The sequence below is a fragment of the Euprymna scolopes genome, chromosome 28, assembly GCF_053919585.1.
Source record: "Euprymna scolopes isolate OS-2025 chromosome 28, ASM5391958v1, whole genome shotgun sequence".
NCBI classification, from domain to species: domain Eukaryota; kingdom Metazoa; phylum Mollusca; class Cephalopoda; order Sepiida; family Sepiolidae; genus Euprymna; species Euprymna scolopes.
Genome location: NC_136509.1, coordinates 17,492,216 through 17,514,978, shown reverse-complemented (window position 1 = coordinate 17,514,978; position 22,763 = coordinate 17,492,216). Strand labels below are relative to the sequence as shown.

General features: G+C 34.8%; 1 long non-coding RNA gene and 1 pseudogene across 1 annotated transcript in view; both read left to right on the top strand.

Annotated features, from left to right (window-relative positions):
- LOC145249369 (uncharacterized) overlaps positions 1-22,763 on the top strand; it is a 203,482-nt gene that overhangs the window by 73,368 nt on the left and 107,351 nt on the right. The gene's annotated exons all lie outside the window — the stretch shown is intronic.
- LOC145249882 (U2 spliceosomal RNA) lies at positions 12,643-12,780 on the top strand (annotated as a pseudogene).

Here is a 22,763-nt window from a genome sequence, read left to right as displayed (position 1 = left end):
CGAAAGTTTTTTAGTAGACACAAAAACACACACATACATACATTTTCGCTTATATATATATATATATAGATGAAGCGTTAAACAAAATATATATATATATATATATATACTAGCAAAAGTACCCGTCTTATCAAAGTATTTACATCTATATAAAAACACTTGCAAAATTTTTTTAATTATCAAATTTTTTATTTCCATACTTTGTGGACTAGGCCCGAACGCAGACCCCACAGTTTTAATGAACCACCTTTCTGCCAGATCAAACATACCCATTCCTGATCCTCGATACATCTTCTATCATTGTATGTAATCAGTTTTTTTTTAAATAGTCAACCATATAGGAGCCTATTTGTGACCAGACACACACACGCACACACACACACATCCATTCAGCTTCATATCATATATATATATATATATATATATATATATATATATATATATATATAAATAAAGAGAGAGAGAGAGAGAGAGAGAGAAAGAAGCGCTGACTGTCGCTTCAGAGGTCGAGTTTCAATTCTCCCTTGAGGTAGTTGCTAGTTCTAGCCAGACACTGTACAGAAATCCATCCGATGATATCGAAAAAATCCGATCGTAAAAATTGCCTTTCTTCCCTTACAGATAAAAAAAAATGCATAAACGTTACACTAGGGTAACACTGGTCAGTGTAACGTAAAATATTCACCTGTAAAAATTGTTCTTTTTTGTATCTATTTTTTAGATCGTTAAATACAAATATCAGCTGCCATTATATTGTAAACAAACACATACGGAATTTGATGAATCACATTATCATTATATATTTTTTTTAAATTTTGCGAATTAGTCCGCCGGGCAAATTATTCCTTGTGATATATAAAATTCAATAGGAGATTGATTCCATCAGGTAATCCCATAAGTTCTGTCCGAATTTTTACCTTTGTTTTTAAAGTGCAGTTAAAAACTATTGTGTATATTATGTGAGTTTTTTACGTTTTTTATGTTTACCTGCATTTTAACTGTCTACGTTTTTTTAAGAACGATAAAATTTAATTTTGCTTGATTACAACCCTAATAGCATGGAAATGCCTAAGAATTATTTTAGCCATATAAGGGTTTATGAGTTCAAGAAAGGAAACTCAGCAGCCGAAACGACTAGAAATATACACTTTTAATTGTAACTACCTAATGCAACAATTTATGCTCACTTTTACTCTCAGCAATTTGAGCGTTTGAACCAAGCTTCGAGATAAAAAAAAAAGACCTGCTCTAGTGAATCGAAAAGAGGTTAGGGTTCATCAGGACAATGCACAATCCAACACAGCAAGAATAACCACACAAAAGATCGAAAGGACTTGATTGGGAGAAAATTCCCAAGCCACTCTATTCTCTTGAACTTGTTCCTTCAGACTACCATTTGTTTCGTAGCTTACAAAATCATTTGGAATAGACAGCTTTTGTAACGTAGAAAGATGTTGAAACTAACATTTATTTTATATTTTATTTACGATTCACAGCCAAAAGGATTTTACATCGATGGAATTCATAAGTTTGTTAATGTATGAAAGAAAGTCATAGATAACCAGGGAGAGTATATTGATGATTAAATCTTTTCTTTATTCATAAATTCGGACAGAACTTATGGGATTACGTGATATAATAATACATATGTAATCTGCATAAATTAAAGTATCATGTTTACGCGTATTGTACGACCGGGTATCGCCGGGCGTCCAGCTAGTGTTAAGCATTTTAAAAGTCAAAATTATGCATTGAATTTTGATCCAGATTTGAATCCGAATTCTAAACACAAGGTTTAGTAGCATGATATCTTGATTTTTTTTTTTTTTTTTTTTTTTTGCATAAGACGACGTAAATTTCGTGAAAAACTGTTGTTTGTGGAATCAATTATTGGGACGGGTACTGTTTCAGTTATTTATTATCCACATTATTACAACGTCAGATTATTAATTGGTCACCGTTTTTCAATATCACCATTCATAACAGTGGTTAGATCCCGGTTTATGGCAGAAACTACAATCCGAGCACTTAAACTGTGCAACAAATTTCAGGTAAAAAAAAATGATCTGTTTCGATGTCAAAAATATCTTGATACTAAATCTAACCTATTTTTATCTACTACATTATTGCACTACTGCAAATCATATTTTATTATTATTAATTATGAATAAAAAGCAAAATTCTCATTTTAAACAATACTAGCAGTTCTGGCCGGTTTTGCTCGGGCGCTATGTTGTGTTCATAACTTGCCCTACGTGTGAATACACTTTATGTAAGATTTCAAATGTTAAAACCAAATTGTCTGAGTAATTTCGTAGAGACCGCAGAGGTTTTTTTTTTTTTAACTTTGACCACATTTTTGATCCCTTAACATTTATTATTTTCGTCTCAAATCAAAATAAAATGTGTTACCCATGTCCAAGTTACCTACATCTAAAATTTCAAGTGTTTAGACCCAAAATTGGCAGAGGAATTTGGTAGAGCTTACAAAGGCCAACATTTTCAACTTTGACCTTTTAGCAGCCAAATAGAATTTTCAAATGTCTAATCCTTGAACGTGACAGCCAAATTTCTGGTCGAAACCCGATAAGAAAGTTTTCCCAAATCCCTCATACACCTTATGTCAAATCTCGAGTCTCTAGACCAAAATTTGACAGTTATTTGGTACACAGACATAATCACTTGTATAGATATACTACTGGTTCCTACCGGCTTTGCTCGGGCCCTATGTACTCTTCATAACTTTATGTGCATATGTATATATTAAAATGTGTGAATATGTACGGTAATGCATTTCTACATAATAGGCTTCCTTAACTACCATGGAAAAAAGTTGGTAGAGACCGCAGACGTCAATTTTTTTAAAACTTTGACCCGAATTTTGACCCCTTAACATTTATCATTTTGGGGTCAAATTCAATTAAAATGTTTGATCCATGTCCAAGTTACCAACATCTAAAATTTCAAGTCTTTAGATACAAAATTAGCGAAGGAGTTTGGTAGAGTTTGCAAAGATCAAGTCTGTAAACTATGACCTCCTGCTTACCAAATTCCCGCCCTAAAAATTATTGAAAAGCTTGCTACATGTCTGAATACCCTTTACGTAAAATTTCAAATGTTTAAACCCAAAATTGGCTTAATAGTTTTCTAGAGACCGTAAAGGTAAAATCTTTAGAGCTTTGACTCCTTGGAAGCCAAATTTTTAGCAAAACACCATTAAAAAGCGTGCTTTATATGTGAATTCACTTTATATAAAATTTCAAATGTTTAGACCAAAAATTGACTGAGTAATTGGCAGAGGTCAATTTTTTTCAACTTTGACCCTAATTATAACCCCTTAACATTTATTGTTTTGGGCTTAAATCAAATTAAAAGTTATATCCATTTCCAAGTAAACTATATCTAAAATTTCAAGTGTTTAGACGCAAAATTGGCGGAGAAGTTTGATAGTGTTTTCAAAGGTCAAATTTTTACACTTTGACCCGTTAACAGCCACATTTCTGGCCAAAAACCGGTTAAAATGATTTTCCCTAATCTCAATACTCCTTATGTCAAATCTCGAGTCTCTAGACTTAAAATTGACAGAGTTATTTGGTAGGGAAATGTACACAGACAGATATTTTCACTTTTATAAATATATAGATGGATAGATTTGTCCGCTTAATCCTCTTGTATTGATTGTTATCCTTCCTTTGTATATTCCAACAGAGGTTTGCCATCATGTCAGTGTCCCATTTTCCTTTAAAACTTTCCTTCCTCACAGAAATATCCGGACGGAACCTCTCACCATGCTTATCATTCGCACCACTAAGATTCTCCGCAAAAATCTTGAAAGAAACAATTCGACAAAAAGAAAGTGAAAAATGGATTTTCCATGCAATTATGCATATAAAAATAGCCGCAAGTGTTCTCTACCATTTTTGTAGTGTTGCACTGTGTTTTGCAGTTGTATATTTATTTAATTTTTCGAGTGTTGCAATGTGTTGTGCAGGTGTATATTTATTTAATTTTTCGAGTGTTGCAATGTGTTGTGCAGGTGTATATTTATTTAATTTTTCGAGTGTTGCACTGTGTTGTGCAGGTGTATATTTATTTAATTTTTCGAGTGTTGCACAGTGTTGTGCAGGTATATATTCAATTTTTCGAGTGTTGCACTGTGTTGTGCAGGTATATATTTATTTAATTTTTCGAGTGTTCCACTGTGTTGTGCAGGTGTATATTTATTTAATTTTTCGAGTGTTGCACTGTGTTGTGCAGGTGTATATTTATTTAATTATTCGAGTGTTGCACTGTGTTGTGCAGGTGTATATTTATTTAATTCTTCGAGTGTTGCACTGTGTTGTGCAGGTGTATATTTATTTAATTTTTCGAGTGTTGCACTGTGTTGTGCAGGTGTATATTTATTTAATTTTTCGAGTGTTGCACTGTGTTGTGCAGGTGTATATTTATTAAATTTTTCGAGTGTTGCACTGTGTTGTGCAGGTGTATATTTATTTAATTCTTCGAGTGTTGCACTGTGTTGTGCAGGTGTATATTTATTTAATTTTTCGAGTGTTGCACTGTGTTGTGCAGGTGTATATTTATTTAATTTTTCGAGTGTTGCACTGTGTTGTGCAGATGTATATTTATTTAATTCTTCGAGTGTTGCACTGTGTTGTGCAGGTATATATTTATTTAATTCTTCGAGTGTTGCACTGTGTTGTGCAGGTGTATATTTATTTAATTCTTCGAGTGTTGCACTGTGTTGTGCAGGTGTATATTTATTTAATTATTCGAGTGTTGCACAGTGTTGTGCAGGTGTATATTTATTTAATTTTTCGAGTGTTGCACTGTGTTGTGCAGGTGTATATTTATTTAATTATTCGAGTGTTGCACTGTGTTGTGCAGGTGTATATTTATTTAATTCTTCGAGTGTTGCACTGTGTTGTGCAGGTGTATATTTATTTAATTTTTCGAGTGTTGCACTGTGTTGTGCAGGTGTATATTTATTTAATTATTCGAGTGTTGCACAGTGTTGTGCAGGTGTATATTTATTTAATTCTTCGAGTGTTGCACTGTGTTGTGCAGGTGTATATTTATTTAATTCTTCGAGTGTTGCACTGTGTTGTGCAGGTGTATATTTATTTAATTCTTCGAGTGTTGCACTGTGTTATTGCAATTGTAGATTTACTACAATAAAACGAGCTTTGACAATAATCATCAAAAAATAATCGCTATATATGCGGTTATCAAACTCATCAGTGTGGTTATATATAATATTCCCGCCGGTAGCACAAATCGAACACTGGACTATTGTTATAACTGTTTATACCTAGTATAGTATCAGCTCTGAGCGGATTAATTCGACCTCCATCTAAATATGAGAATTTTACAGAGACTATTAAATTCAAACGCGATCTCTAGTTGCATTATATTCTGGTCATAGGAATATGACATACAGCGCATGGTAATCCATAAATGGTTACCCATCTGACACTGGCCAACACTTTACCTCCCTTACCTTCGGTCTATACATAGTATCGCACCCAATATGATTACGTCAATATGACTTCGTTCAGCCTCGAGACTGTGACTACCATCTTTAAGGTTGGCTGTAAAGCAAATATTGCATACTCTCAAACAAAACACCTTATGGATCGACACTGCCTCATTCCAGTAGTAACAAAAGTCAAAGCTGACTAACAACGATGCCAATAAAAGCTGGGGGCATATACAGCAACGGGTATTCCCAAATCGTCACCCATTTAGTATTGATCAGGCCCGAAGGCCACTCAGGGATAAGGGTTATTGCGTATACAGTAATCAATGAGATAGTATTGTAGTAATCATTAGTATTGGGGGTTTTGATAGAGTGTCTTACTGAAGGGGGCGGTTTGTCAGGAATTTGTTTATATTGGACTTGAAGACATCCAAGTTGTAGTCAGGTGGGAAACAAGCAAGCGGCAGAGAGTTCCACTGGCGTGCAGTTCGAAGTAAGAAGCTTTGCTCATGGAATCTACGTTTGGATTTAGGCACAGATAAAGAGTGGGGAAAATTATTGACAGTAGTTTCAGCAAGACGGGTGTTTCTCGTGAAAGATTGGCGAGGGGGACGAGGGATTGGAGCTCAGACGAGCACCTGTATTCTGTTGTTTCTCTTGTTCATGATAGTGAGGCACGTATAGGATTCGAACTTGTCTCTTAAAAGAGGCACCATCTTACGTGGCTGTCGTCTTTCCCTGCCGAACCAATGAATTTAACGTTAAAAAAAAAAAATGTGAATTTGTATAAATCACAGATCCCGAAGTTTTTCGATAAATATTTCCTTGCCTTTTTTTTTTTTAGCTCGGTTACCATATTAAACCGCGTTAAATGGTCACTCTTTACAAAAATCCTACAGGGGTTTCATTTTTTCTCACTTTCTAGTCCATTTGCTTATTCCCAGCCCTGTGGATAAAATTGATCGCTTATTTACTGATATTACCGCAAAAATTGGCAAAAACAGAAATAGCACACCATAATAGATAATAAATTTTAATATTAAGTATTACAATAAAAGGCTAAAATAAACGCGACGCACTGTATACAAATGTATAAAAATGGAAATAACCTAAAACTCAATGTTTTGCCCAGTTGTTGCGTGGGCTTTTTAAAGGAAGAAAAGGCTTAAAGTGACATAAAACCAGAAGATCTGTAATTTGGAGAAAATATATATACAGTGATTGGATATAATAAATTTAAGTTTATGTAGAGAAGGACGATATACACATACGCATACACCGTGTTGTTAAATTCACAAGACCATCATCGGCCTTTTTAATGACATTTACGATTTATAAATGTTAGTATAACTATGATTCTCGCCGCTGTTAAAGTTGGCCGAGTGGTTTGTTTTCCAATGGAATCAGAGATGGCTTCGTGACTGCGTTCGAATCTCGCCGGCGGTACTCATAACTTCCAGTACTAATGATTCTTGAGGAGATTAACCACAAATGTCTGCATGTGTTGTAAATAACCATAGTAACAATTAATATATATATATATATATATATATATATATATATATATATATATGTGTGTGTGTGTGTGTGTGTGTGTGTGTGTGTGTGTGTGTAATTGATTAAGTTCAATTATATTGTTAATCTATATAATTATAAAACTCAAATGACCTTGTAACGGATGGTGTATACCAAGATCTGAATTACGGCTTCCAGTTGCGCATGCGTACATAAACATAAACCCATAACAGCGTAAACAAATAAACAAATCGCTGGACCGGTTTCGTTCGAACAAACGGACGTGCTTTGAAAAGCGAATTTCTTGAATTTATTGAATACAAAAGTTCAAAATATGAGAAGCAAAGGACAAACGTGATTCCAAATAATGCGTATAATCATCGACTTGTTTCATATATACGCTATATATTATACTAAATAATCAACGCGACAATAAAACGTATTGTTTTACTGCGTATGTTTTGAGCGTCCCATTTTTTTTCGCGTTTAAATTATCCAAATAAATAATTGTTAATACTTTCTGCTTTTTTTTACATCGTTCATTTCCGTATTACGTCTAAGTTATTTTAACGGAATTTTCTTACAAATAAATCTACTTGAACCCGTTGACAACCAGACGAGTATTTTATAACGGCGATTTACCCATAGTCTTCCTCTTTTTTTTAAATTTATTCTCCATTTTTTAATACACCTTTCTTACAAACATTTATACATTTTCTTCTACACTACCAATATAAATAAATAACCTCGAAAATGTTTTTTAATTGCGTTACAAATAAACAATCAACGCGACAATAAAACGTATTGTTTTACTGTGTACATTTTCAGCGTCCCAATTGTTTTTTTTTTCACGTTTAAATTAAAAGATATATCAATATTTGAATTTAATTTAAAGTATTATGGTATCTGTTCAGTGCATATTTACCTATAAGCATAGCAAACAACTTATAATTCGATGGCTGTAATTTTTTTTTCAAAAATAAACAATTATAAACACTCATAGAAAACTATCTATATTCTTTTTTTCACTGTAATATACTTTCATAAAAATATTTCTGTTATGTCACAAAAACTACTTTGTTTACGTTACAAGTGTGACACTCATACATTAATTCGATAGCTAATATGACATACTGACCCAACGGGTAATCTAGTATAAATTAAAAACAAATATTATTCAAATGTTCTTAATAAATATCTAGGACTTATAATCAAATTCAATTAATTATTTTATAACCGAATGGTGCTGTATATTATTTAACTTTTGAAATGCACTTAATTTTAAACAGAATTTGGTAAAAAATAAAGAAAGAAAGAACACGCCTCATACTAAAAAATTAAAAGCGAATAAGCCGTAACATTTTGTCGGACAATGTTGTATACGTTGATGTTAATAATGATGATGTTTTTGAGATGGATATTGGGTATTCCAACTTTAATCTTTAAGCTAATTATAAGTTTGGTATATATCATTCGTTTTACATGTGATAGTCCAAGGATGGAGTACTTCTCCCAAATCTGAGCTGGGGCTGCTAAAAACAGCCTATCCTGCCTTGAGAGAGTACAAAATAGACTTCATAGCTTAGTGGGGGATGCCTTTTTCTTTTCGCTGCCACCTCTCTCCAACAGAAGAGACGTTGCGAGTCTGTCTTTGTTTTATCGTTATTTCCATGGCAAGCGCTCGTCCGCGCTCCAATCTCTGATCCCCCTCGCCAATCTTTCACGAAAAAACACTCGTCTAGCTGAAACCACTATCAGTAATTTTCTCCACTCTCTTTATCTGTGCCTAAATCAAAACGTAGATTCCATGAGCAAAGCTTCTTTCTTAGAACTGCACGCCTGTGGAACTCTCTTCCGTTTGTCTGTTTCCCACCTGACTTCAACTTGGATGTCTTCAAGTTCAACATAAACAAATTCCTGATGAATCGCCCTCTTAAATAAGACACGTTATCAAATCTCCAATACGAAATATTACTACGATACTATTCCATTGATTACTGTACACGCAATAAACCTAATCCCCGAGTGGCTTCCGGACCTTGATAAGTGGTGACCTCCATGTAAAAAAAGTCAGGTTCGTGTGTAATATTTTATCAATAAAATATACATTTGTCAGAAAGAGAAAGGAATAATACAGAAGCTGAATACAATAACAGTTTATTCACAGTTTGTCGTGGAAGGATATGAATGAAGGTAATACATTGCATATTTAATGCCTCGTATGTTACGATAAGAATACACGTTTGGTGTCGAATACAAATTAAAAAAAAATCGCAACAACACAATTGTTAGGTTGGCGCAAAAATAATGTCGGTTTTGACGTACATATATCTGATAAAAACGATATTATTTTTTCCCAAACCTATTATACAATACCTCGGTCCATCTGTTGCTCTTGTGATTGAGGTACTTCGTTACTGATCGTCTTTATGAGGTGCGTTCTTCCTGAAATTAAAGTCTAAGAATCTAATAAAGGTAGAATATTCTACATTTTTGGAGAAACGCCATTTATTAAGCCTTGATAATCAATTGTAAATCATTTCAATACGCATGCTGTCAACTTTAAAGTTTCTCAAACCAAATGACCAAATGTTTTTTATGGAAATCGCTCTATACAGAGCATGAAGCCACTTGATGTAAGTAGATAAAAAATAGTACTTCAAAGTCAAAAACTTGCAAACGATAAGTGTTAGATGAAATAGATTCTGACACAGAAAACAGCAATTCTTTCCTCTTTGTCAGAAAAAGTGTCCGTGGAATATGAGGACTAAAGAACAAAATAAGGGAAGAGACTTACGACGTCATAACAATTTAACGACGGTCACTCGGACAACATTAAATGTAAGCGTGACTCACAAAAAACACACACGCTATCGTATTAATAAATAGATCGTCGAGTAGCACGTGTTTTGGAGTTGCCCGATCAATATTTACCATTCCTGTGAATAAATCCAGATTCCTAAGTTCGACAAGATTTATCTGAAGAAAGTCGAGACTTACATCGGCCGAAAAAGAATAGCACCCAAGATGAGAATGGTAATCCGAATTAGCTATATAATACAACTTATTAATCTTCATCTAAAAGATTCCGAAACATGAAATTGTTTCCTGTCATTGCCTGTGGAAAATATCTAGTAAAATGAAACTTGTTCAAGGTCTTGCTGATAATTTTTAGAATAAATGCTATTTTGTTAATTAATGAAGAACGCTCCGGGCATATTAAATTAGCGTTATTGTGTTTGCGCAAACTTTATTCTGATATTTTTTTCTCTCGCTCCTTTTGGCAAAACAAACCTTGTATGTCTACCTGATGTTTGAAAGCGAAAATGAAAGTGATTTTGTTGACAATAGCTCTCAATGGGACGTGAGAATGAGAAGCCACAAACTCCTTGGGAGACGAAGAGAGATTTTGAGATAAAAAGGGAAAAGCGAATAAAAGAAGGGGAGTGATGAAGGTGGAACTAAGAGTTTGGTTAGCGCTACGTCGAATCTCGAAACGTAGCGCATAGTCGGATTAATTATAAGAGCGACATGGGAGTCAATAAAAGACGGGGTTGGTTGTCTGAACAGTATCATCTCTAGGCAAGAATGTAGGCCAGATTTTCAATCCAAGATGGTGTTAAGAATCATGTATTAAGTGACTAGTACTTAGAAAGCAAGCGCATCTCATATTATTTAAATTCTTTGGGCCTCTGTTCTCATCTTGAGTGTTATTTGCACAACGTTTGAGTCGATATAACCTCAGATTTTCTTCGGTTGTATCTTGTCGAACGCGGGAATCTGGAAGGAATTTCAAACGGACCGGAACACTGTTAAATTATCGGAGGATAGATGACCCGTGGCATAGTGGATAAAGTACTTGGTAAAACTCATGTGTATGTTATGCTCTTTTAGAGGTTGAAAGTTAAATCCTTGGTGCGGGCGACACTCAAAATGCAATCACTGTAACGGATTGGCAACCTGCGATTGGGAGAGTCGAGTACGTTAGCTTGTTTAGCTACACAGTTTGCATTGGTAAGCCAGTTGTAAACAAGTGAAATATTTGCCAAATAAAATAGTTGAAACAATATTAAAAGTTAAATAAAGGTAAATATATACGATAACAACATAGATTAGAAATATAAACATGACCCTTTGCAGGCGGAACACATGACGTAATCAGATAACGAGAAACAAGGATGTTTGATAGATTTTAGGTTGGCGACCGGATTTAAAGAGGCTTGAGCTTTTCGTTACGGAAAGCTTCGTTTAATGATCATCGTCAACTTTATGTCCCAGGAGACCAGGAGGACGTTACGGTTGAGATGCAAAATCTGTTAAAGTAGAACCGGGATTATGGGTAAAAGAGCGCAAACGCGCGTATGGCAGCAACAGAAACAGCCAATGTATGCAAATGCCGAGCCGTGAGCGAGGTGACGTCATGGATAAGAACAAGGAAAGAAAAATATCATAAAAGAAGAAAAACGTGGACCCTTTAGTTTAGCAAGAGAAAGCAGAGATAGACGTGTTACACAAGTGGACCAAGAGCGACAGGAAATGACGAGTCCTAAACATAGTTGGACAAAGACAGAGTACCACATGTTCTACACGAGAGAGCCTTGTTAGGTACATTGGAGTGCGAGAAAACTTTTGAACAAGAGACAAGGCGTTATTTTGGAAAGTACCTGTAAATAAATGTCTGTTGTTTAAATTATAAAAAATAGTCGAATTCTTTCCTTGTCTTTGTTTCCTTGTGATTGTACGAGTACAACGTTTGGGTTCTGAGAGTTGACATGTTAACACGTGTGTAACGGTATTCCGGGGTTCACGAAACTTGAAATCAAGCTATGTTTATAGCATAACCGGATTTTGTGATAATGTTTCTTTGCATAGAAGATGTTTCTTGTAGCGTTCGAGTCGAGTGTTAATCGCTGGCGAAGAAAAGAAGCCACAACCAGAAAGGAACGCAGAGTGGCCAGCATGCGAAGAGATAACAGCAGCAACAGTAGTCGAAAAAAAAACACATGCAAATTAAGAAGTGTGCACGAGAAGAAGGAAATAAAGGCGAACAAACGCAGCACATTCTCGAACGGATAGAAAATACCTGTCGAAAGAATCGGATGTGAAAAGCAAAGTCGAGAAATGGTTGGCTGCGGCCGGCGTGGGGTCGGAGAGGAAAGGTGTACACTGGGTAGCTGGACGATAGCGAAACAAATTCAAGTGGTGTCGAAAAATGAGAATAACGTATTATAAAACTTTTGTAAAAAAAAAATCCAATCCGTATTTTTCTTTCTTTCTTTTTTTTTTAGTCGAGTGCAAGTGACTATTAGTCAGTCCGTCGGTTTGTCCGTAACACTTTTGTGCTTGGCCTTTTTGGTTAACATCAAAGGTCTGTTATTAATAGATGCTGTTCTTAGCTTTTTAAGCTTTTCTTGGCCCTTTGGCCAATACCAAAGTGTAGTATCTGTTCCGGCAGATACTGCAAGCAAAGACCATATGTGGGGAAACCCCCACATATAAGACCTTGGTCAATGTAGGGGCAACCCTTCATACCAATTGTTACTAACCAGCTCCCCTACTTCCCAGGGAGTTGGCCCCTATTTCCCCTTCACTCCTCACATTAAAAATCGGCTCTGTGCCTTATTTGCTCGGTGGGGGAGCAAATAAATACCTTTTTCTTGGCGTTTTGGCCAAGATCAAAGTGTATTATCTGTTCTTATTACATGCTGTACTTATGTTTGTAACTTTGTGATATAAAGTGGGGGATCACTTTTCTGTATTAATTTAATATAAAATGATCACCCACTTTACAACCAGTCAGTCTCAAAGCCATTCAAGTCATTCTCCAGATCGTTCCAGTTGTTTTTGAAGGATTCCCCTTATTTTTTAAGCAGTCAAGTCATTTTTAAGGTCATTCAATTCATCCTTAAGTTCATTAAAGTCATTCTAACTCATTTACTTCTTATTTATTTAAGTCATTTCAGCCGATTTTATCTTTAAGTATTTCATGTCAATCCTACATTCACGCATTCATTTATTACACTAGAGCACGCGACTAATGGCTATCGGCCTGTTATTTGTATGTAACGACAACGAAACAACTGTTTATTCTTTTTTATTTTAAGTATGTCTCTTCATCCGTGCTATTCGTCGTTTAATTGACCAGTTTACGGATTTGTAAAACACAAACGCACACTCGCAGCATGGCCGGGTTCGAATCTTCATACCGGTGGAAATCGCTGCTGATGATTTCCGAAAGGATGACACACTAATGTCTGTAGGTATTTAAAAATTATTATAGTAAACCCCACTCTATATCTGTGCCTAAATCAAAACGCGGATTTCATGAGCAAAGCTTCTTTCTTAGAACTGCACGCCTGTGGAACTCTGTTCCGTCTGCTTGCTTCCCTCCGGACTACAACTTGGATGTCTTAAAGTCTAATGTTAACAAATTCCTAATGAACCGCCCCCCTAATTAAACACTTCATAAAATCTCCTCACTAACGTGATGTACTTGCAATAACCCTTATCCCTGAGTGGCTTCCGGGCCTTGATAAGTGGTGATCACTGTGTAAAAAAAAAAAATAAATAAATAAACAATTATATCAGTCCATTTAAGAACTCGGTTTTTATTGTTCAGCATTTCAAAGTTGAAATAAAAACCGGTCACTTAAGCTCGCATGCGCAGATTCTGATGTAGTAATAATTATTAGATCACTCTGATGTTTGAATTTCAACTGTATTTCTGATGGTTAAAGTTGGCTGTGTGGTTTGTTTCTTGCTAATGGAGTTACAGATGGCTTCGTGGTCGGGTTCGAATCTCCCGCCCAGCGATAATCGTGACTCCCTGCACTGATGATTTCCGAAAGGATGGCACACTAGTGTCTGAAGGAATTTATAAATTATTATAGTAATATATATATATATATATATATATATATATATATATATATATATATATATATATATATAATAAAGACACACACACAGACGTTCAGCTTTATATATACAGAAGCTGAAGGTATGCGTGTGTGTCTGGTCACGAAGAGACTTCTATATGGTTGACTATTATAGAAAACTGATAACACATATTGATAGAAGATGTATCGAGACACAGAAATGGGTATGTTTGATCTGGCATATTGATGATTCATTAAAATTGTGGGGTCTGCGTATGCGCCTGGTCCACAAAGTATGGAAATAAAAAATTTAAAAAAACACGTTTACGAGTGTTTTTGATATAGATGTAAATAATAATAATACTTTGATAAGTATGTTTTAACTTAAATAAGGATTGTATAATAAAATTGTGGGGTCTGCGTTCGCGCCTGGTCTCCATAGAATAGACACACACTTTAATAAAGACTTTTCATATCTATCTGCGTAAGTATACTTTGATAATTATGTTTCAGTTTAAAGACATATGGTATAATAAAATTATGGGGTGTTCGTTCGCGCCTGACCTCCATAGAATGGAAATATGTCACAAAGTTTAACAAGGTTTTTTAATATAGATCAACAGAATATTGTGATAAGTGTTTCAGTGTGAACAGGTATGGTATAATAAATTATGGGGTTTATCTATTTTATTTTTACTTTCATCACATTTTGCTTTGGTTTTGATACCCCCAAATTCGAAGCTATCTCTTTACAACCCTTCCTTTTCATAATGTATCATACTTTCATAAATCTGAGTCCATTTTCTGTAGGCTGTTTTTGAACCCAGTCAACAACGGGTACTTTTGCTAGTATATATATATATATATATATATATATATATATATATATATATATATATATATATATATATATATATATATACCATAATAATTAAATACCTACAGACACCAGTGTTTCATCCTTTTGGGAATCTTCAGTGCAGGGTGTCAAGCAGCCCATAAGACCAACATGAAGAAAAGAAAAAAATAGTAATTACGAGGGCTATGACAACAGCATATTCTTTTCCTTGTTTTGATTCTCAGGTATATATCCATTGATAACTTACATGCTTTTATGTAGAGTGATGTGGTTCTCAGTTGATTAACTGTGTCGGATATATACTCGAGAGTCAAAACAATGAAAAGAATATGATGTTGCCATAGTCCTAATAATAAACTGGAGCGAAACACACGTTGTATCAACCTCCTCTATAACATCAAAATAAAGAAAATAATCACGGACCGGGATCCCTATCCTGATGAAGCTATTTTTAGCGAAATATTGGACTTACAACAACAACAACAACAAAAGTAAATAAAATGATTTTATCACTATTTCCGGCACTTCAATTTTTTCAAATTTCTCATTTAAATTTTATTCAAAATAAGTGTCTTTTAAAAGTGGGTGACCATATTTTTACTTTAAATTCCTGCTCAAAACTGGAGCGAAACACATGTTGTATCAATCTCCTCTATAACACCAACATAAAGAAAATAATCACGGACCGGACTTCCTACCTTGATTAAACTAGTTTTAGCTATTATTGGACTTACAACAACAATAAAAAAGTAAATAAAAATGATTTTAGTATTATTTTCGACACTTCAAACTTTTTTGTATTAATCAGTATCGGAAAATATGTGCCTATTTTCCGATGGCAAAAACGATTCTTTTAGTTGGAATTTTTATTTTATTTTGTTTAAAGAAAAATATTCTAGTGCTGAGAGTAATACTAAAGTAATGAATATCTATTGATTTTGAACATTTAATAAAACTAAACTCCATAGATCATCCATACATGTGTATTTTTACGTTGAAGAAAAGATTTGCATATTTAACATGTTTTTTTTTATGGTAATCGAGAAACGATAACAACTTTATAGTTAAATATTTATAAAGAATCGGCATTGGAATCGGTAATTGTATCGGAATCGGGAATTCAATATGGCATCGGTAATTGTATCAGAATCCGAAAAAAAAAACAAAAAACATATACTATTTTTTTATAAGCGATTCTGTGGTGCTTCTGTTTTTCACTCCCTGAGTGGTGTAAAGGGAGAGGTTATATGCCCTTTGTTTATATTGTATTCGCTACATGTTTTTTGGGCATATTATTTGTAATTAATTTATTATTTACATATTTATTTAAATATTTTCTACATTCATAAAACAAAGTTATCTATAGACATGACAGTCCGAAGCTTCACTTCTCGGCAGTATAGCTAAACTTACTGACTTCACTTCTCGGCAGTATAGCTAAACTTACTGAGACTCGAACTCACCACCGCTCTATGTCTTAACACCAGACCACGAGATCTCAACAATTCTGTGCACAGTTTTTATCGCTTTTAAATAGAAGATTGCTTATTTATTTATTTATTTATTTATTTTAATAAGCGATTTTCTGGTGTGTGTGTGTGTGTGTGTGTGTGTTTTTTTTTTTTTAAATATTCCGATAATAAATTAATTACAAATAATACGTCCAAAAAATGTAGGGCGACTAAAATATAAACAAAGGGCAGATAACCTGTCCCTTTAAAAACTCAGGGAGTGAAAAAAAAAAAACTACCACAGAATCGCTTATAAGAAATAAATAAATAAACAATCTTACATTTAATTCGATACAAAAAAACTGTGCATAGAATTGTTGAGACCTCATTGTCTAGTGTTAGGATATCAGGCTACGTATCGAACCGTGGTGAGTTCGAGTCCCAATCAGTTTAATTATGCTGACTTGAAATTTATGAAGTAGCTTACCTGGACATGGGTCAAACTTTTAAATATATATATATATATATATATATATATATACTAGCATTTCAGCCCGCCGTTGCCCGGGTGTTTGGAGGTGTATGTTGAGCTAAAAAAAAAAGCGGTAATTTTTAATTTGACCCCTATTATGACTCCTTAACATCTATTGTTTTGGGCTCAAATCAAGTTATTAAGTTAGATCCATGTCCAACGAAACTACATCTAAAATTTCAAGTGTTTGGACCCAAAATTGTCAGAGGAGTTTGGTAGAGGCCTCAAGGTCAAATCGTTGAACTTTGACGCCTTAACAGCCAAATTCCTGGCCGAGAACCGATCACAAATCTCAGTACCCTGTATATCAAATTTCGAGTCTGTAGAATAAAAATTGACAGAGTTATTGCGTAGGGAAATGTACAGACACACACACAGGCATTTTCACTTTTGTAGATATATAGATATACATATGCACATAAAGTTATAAACAGTACATAGGGCCTGAACAAAGCTGGACTGAACTGCAATTAAATGATATGAGTCTATTGTGTTAAAAGCACTGTAAAAGTTTGAGGTTTAAATACTAAACAAGTGCAGATTTTATTTTAAATAACACATATTTTATTCAAATGAAATTCGATATTTCGATCCATAACAGAATCTTCATCAAGAAATATAAGTTGTTTTTTTTTTCCTTTTTTTTTCTTTTACATACCATGCTGTTGGTGGTAATGCCTGGCACGCCTCTCTCAAATGTTTTGTTAAGAGTAATGTCCGATTAAGTAGGAGGACGCTGGTCTGGCGTGTATTGCAAATGATAAATATCTACTGTGTTAAAAGCATTGTTGGTATGAAATTTAAAGTTTAATGGCTTCAAAACCAACCAAGTGCAATTTTTTTTTTTTTTAATAAACTAAAAATATTATGTTATTAAAATTAAATTCGATATTTCAATCCATAACAAAATCTTCGGCACTTCTGTATGACAGTTACATGAGGCGAATGTTTGTATTTTAGTTACAAGAACCGCCGACAGATGTGGCTTGTCAGGAGTCGATAACTCTTCTGTTTCCAAAAGTTAGCGCATACGAAAGTTATATTTTTATAAATTTTTATATAATATTTATTATTTTATTTTCAGTTATAAATCACTAATTAAAAAAAAAATATATCAATACATTAGAATTATATTTGGTACATTTTATATACAATAAATGTTTCGACGTTCATGTATTTTTGTGTTATTTATTTTATTATATATTTTTGCGTTATCGTAAACAATTGTTTATATTTGAGGTTCAGATAATGGCCGCTAGATAGCAGATCTCTTTCGAAGAACGGGGGTCTATAACTCATCTTTGATGCTAATATGTAACTGTCATACAGAAGTGCCGAATCTCCATTAAGGAATATAAGTTGTTTTTTTTTTTAATTTTTTTTGTGTGTGTGTGTGTGTGTGTGTGTGTGTGTTTTACGTGCCATGTTGTTAGTGGTAATGCCTGGCATATTTCTGTCCCATACTTTGTTGAGGGTAATGTCCAATTTAGTAGAAGGATTCTGGTCTGACGTGTATTGTAAATGGCGACAGTCTGTGTTAAAACACTGTTGATATGAATTTTAAAGTTTAACGGTTTAAAAACCAAACAAGTGCAGCTTTTTTTTTAGCAAACAAAAATAATATTTTATTAAAATCAAATTCGATATTTCGATCTATAAAAACAATCTACATCAAGGAATATGTGTTTTGTGTGTGTGCGTGTGTGTGTGTTTACCTACAACGCTGTTTGGTAATGCCTGGCACGTGTTTGTCAGATGTTTTGTTGAGGGCAATGGTCGATTTAGTAGCAAGGAGCTGATCTGGCCTGTATTCGTTAATGTTAAAACTCTACTGTGTTAAAACTGTAGGTTTTGTGAATAATTTCAAGAGATTAGATAGGCCTACGAAACTTAATACACTTGGTTTTTATCTTGTAAATAGTTGCTGTTATCTCATATGAATAAGACACACCACAAATACTAACTTGAATGATTATTTTATTTTTAAGTTAACACTGCGAAACATTGGTAAGATACATTATGTAGCAGTTTTTATAAACGCGTGCGTACTGGACTTAGTCGCATGAACTCTCTGACTGCTGTAGTTAAAAAGGACACCCACACCTACCCTCGTCTCTCTGGACGATAGCAGGCGGTGGGGGACGAGTCAGCAAGAAGAGCCATCCGGCGAGAGGAAGGCCAAAGAATCAGAATTGTCTCTTTTTCACTGTAGGGAAAGGAAGGTTTAATATAATGCAAAAGGGAATTGTAGTATTAATTTTGCTTTTGTGGCCTAAATCTTTGGTCAGTAAAGAGAGGTACCCTGCCAGTAGACAGAGTGCTCATATATATATTTATATATATATATATATATATATATATATATATATATTTGTGTGTGTGTGTATATATATATATATATATATATATATATGTATATTTTTATTTTATTTATTTATTTATTTTAAAAAGAAATTTTTAATAATAAATGTATTCAGTATCTTTTTTCCATGTAACTCTCCTACTTGAAGTTCTTGTTTTTATTTCATGTTCCTGCACTTTTCTGGGGAGTAAAATCTCGTTGTTTTTATTTTTGTTGATAGTTGTATTTTGCGTACATTTTTGCTTGTTTTCAATGTAAGGTTTCAAACGGTCTATTGAAACTTGTGTATGCGTGTTTGGTTTCGTTTCTATTAGGAAATATTTCGGTGTTCGTTCGAGTACAATGTAAGGACATGAATAGGGTGCTTCTAATGGTTTCCGAACGCGGTCTATCCTAATCCAAACTTTATCACAGGTTTGAAGTTGATTTGGTACGTACGTTTTCTTTGTTGATTTATCTCTGTTTGAAAAGTCTGTCAGATCAAATTTTTCCATAGTTTTGTGTAGTTCTCTTGTAAAATTTTGTGTAATTATTTCTGTATTTTCTGTACCAATCATTAGTTGTGGTAATAACATTTGTGTACCTGTGACCGCATAAAATGGGGAAAAATTAGAGTCGTTGGGCATACTTCGAATTCCTAAGAGGACTATTGGTAGAGCTGAAATCCAAGATTCTTTTCGGGCCATTATAGCTGCTTTAATAGTTCTATGTGCTCTGTCTATAAGTCCGTTGCATTGCGGATGAGAAGAAGTCGTTCGTAATCTATAGAATCCAATAATTTTTGACAATTCAAAGAATAGTTCGCTTTCAAATTGTGTGCCTCTGTCAGTTATGACATGCAGTGGAACACCAAAGCGAGTAATCCATGTGTCAACAAAAGCTTCTGCTACAGTTTGTGCTGTAATATCTGCTATAGGTTGTGCTTCTATCTATCGACTGGTTCGATCTATACATGTTAAAACATACCGACATGGGCTTGTATAAGGATTGTTGGCACGTTTTGCTGGGGGTAATGGTCCAACTATATCAATGTGTACGGTCTGGAATCTTGATGATGGTATTTCCAACGTTTGAATTGGTGATTTAGTATGTCTGTATATTTTTGCTTGTTGACAAGATGTGAATGATGCACATAATTCTTTAATTGTTTTATCCATATGTGGCCAGTAAAATCTAGCCTTAATCATTTTGATAGATTTTATTCCAGGATGTGATACTGAATGTAAGCTGTCGAAGATAGATTTCCGTAGTGTATATGGTACAAAAGGTCTAGGGTATGACGTTGATGTATCACATAACACAAATGGATCTTTTCCATATAATGTGAATTTCTTTAAGTCTGGATAGGACTGTATTTCGGTGTCTCTTTTCTGTGCATCTGCGAGTGCAGGGAGGTCGTACGTATCTATTTGTACAGCAAATGTTGGGCGAGATAAACAATCTGCAACTATATTTTGGTCACCCTTCACATGGGCAATATCTGAAATTAATTCTGTGATGATTGCTAGTTGTCTTTGTTGCCTATCTGATTTTGCAGGTTTTAGACTGAAATGCACCGCATATTGCTTTATGGTCTGTCAGAAGCAATACTTCGCAACTTTCTATTATGTGGCGGAAGTGTAATACGACCAAATATGCTGCTAAAAGTTCATGGTCGAAAGTGGAATATCTCGTCTGTGTTTCTGTGAGTTTTTTTGAGAAAAACCCTATTGGTACTGGGGTTCCATCGATGACTTGATGTAAGGCAGCACCTACTGCATCTTTGCTGCTGTCCGTTACTAGTTGATATTGGGTACAAGTTGGTTTAGGGTGGGGTAATTCTGTTAGGTTACCAAGTATTTTTGTCATAGTAGAGAAGGCTTCTTTTACCGATGTATTTAAGGTGATTAGACCTTTCGGTGTTAGTCTCATTCTCTCAGATAGGGGTAAGACTAATTTCGCAAATCCTGGTATTAATTTCCTATAAAATCCTACCATACCCAGAAATCTGCGTAGGCTTTTTGCATCTTTAGGGCACGGAAAAGATTCTATTTCTTTAATTTTATTTGCAGTTGGTGTAATTCCTTTTGAATTGATTCTAAATCCTAGGAAGTCAAGAGATGTCACATTGAAGATGGATTTGGAAAGAGATATTTTTAGGCTGTTGTTTTCTAAGATTTGAAAAACTGTGTCGATATCTTGTTTGTGGGATTCTTCGTTTTCACTGAAGATCAATATGTCGTCTATATAAATGAAAACACAGTCGGAAAATGTTGTCCATAAATCTTTGAAATGTAGCCGCTGCGTTTTTTAGTCCAAATGGCATGTATTCATATTGATAGAGTCCCATCGGCGAGATTACGGCAGTTTTTGGAATATCATCGGGGTGCATCTTAATTTGATGATATGCCGAAATCAAATCAATTTTCGAAAATCGCTGTTTATCAGCGAGTTTAGCCGTAAAGGAGTTTATATTGGGGATGGGATATCTATCACTTTTAGTGATGCTGTTTAAGGTGCGGTAGTCTCCACAACAACGATAGCCTCCACTTTGTTTGGGTACCAGATGTAGTGGGCTTGACCACTCGCTGTCTGAAGGGGTTATTACACCATCGTTTGTCAAACGTTTGAATTCCTCTTTCGTCGCCGTCAGCTTTTCAGCGGACAGTTGTCTGGATTTAGCGAAGACTGGGGAGTGGCTGCCTGTGTCGATTCTGTGATAAACACCACAGTACTCACTGTTTTTGTTGGTGTGCGGAGAAATAATTTCTGGGTGTTTATCCAGGCTTTTTCTTATGAATACCGGCAGTTCTATTTCATTTATGACCACATTTACTGGTGCTGCAGAATTTAACAGTAACTTTTTTTTGGTGGTAGTAACTGGGTCGTAAATTGTTCTATTTTTGCAGTTCACTGTAAGGCCAAATTTATTTAAAAAATCAAGTCCGAGGAGGGGATTGGTGACGTTTGCGATAACAAATGTCCAGGAAAATGATCTTCTCAAACTTGGTATCCCAATTTCGAGGTTAGCTTGGCCGTGGCATTCTATTTTCTCACCATTGGCAGTGGTTAGCGATACTAGTGTTGGGTGGAATGTGACACCGTTTATCATGGCTACTGGTATTATCGAGATACTTGCGCCTGTATCTACAATAAAGTTTAATGTTTTTGTCCCTAGTCTTGCTTTGACTTGTAGTAGTTGCGAACTCAAGGGGACGGACATGGCTCGCACAACTAGTTTCCCCGAGTCACTTGGTGTGGGTGTGGGTGGGCGTGAGCTTGGTAACATTTTTATGTTTCGCTTCCCTGGCCATTTGCACCAGGGTTTGCAGGTTCTGGATTGTTCCGCGAAGTAAATATGTGCTCTACATATCCTTGTCCTTTGTTCGGGGAAAAATGGTCTAACACCTATCGGTATCCGAACGTTGCTCTTGTTTTTGTCAATATGTTGAGATTGCTGAGCGGTAAACGCTGTTGCATTTATATTATTTAACAAGGGCATTAGTTCGTCCGCTAGTTTTCCTAGTTGAGATGGGTTTAATTCTTTCTGTGAGGCAATGACCGGGGAAATTGTTGCGGGTAAGGCTTGTAAAAATTTATGAAGAACTATCTCTTCGCCAATACCTATTCTTTTTGCAATAGACAGCATCTCTTGAAGATAAGCGGAAGGGCGGCCAGTTATAGTGTTAGTTGACATTAGTTTGTCGA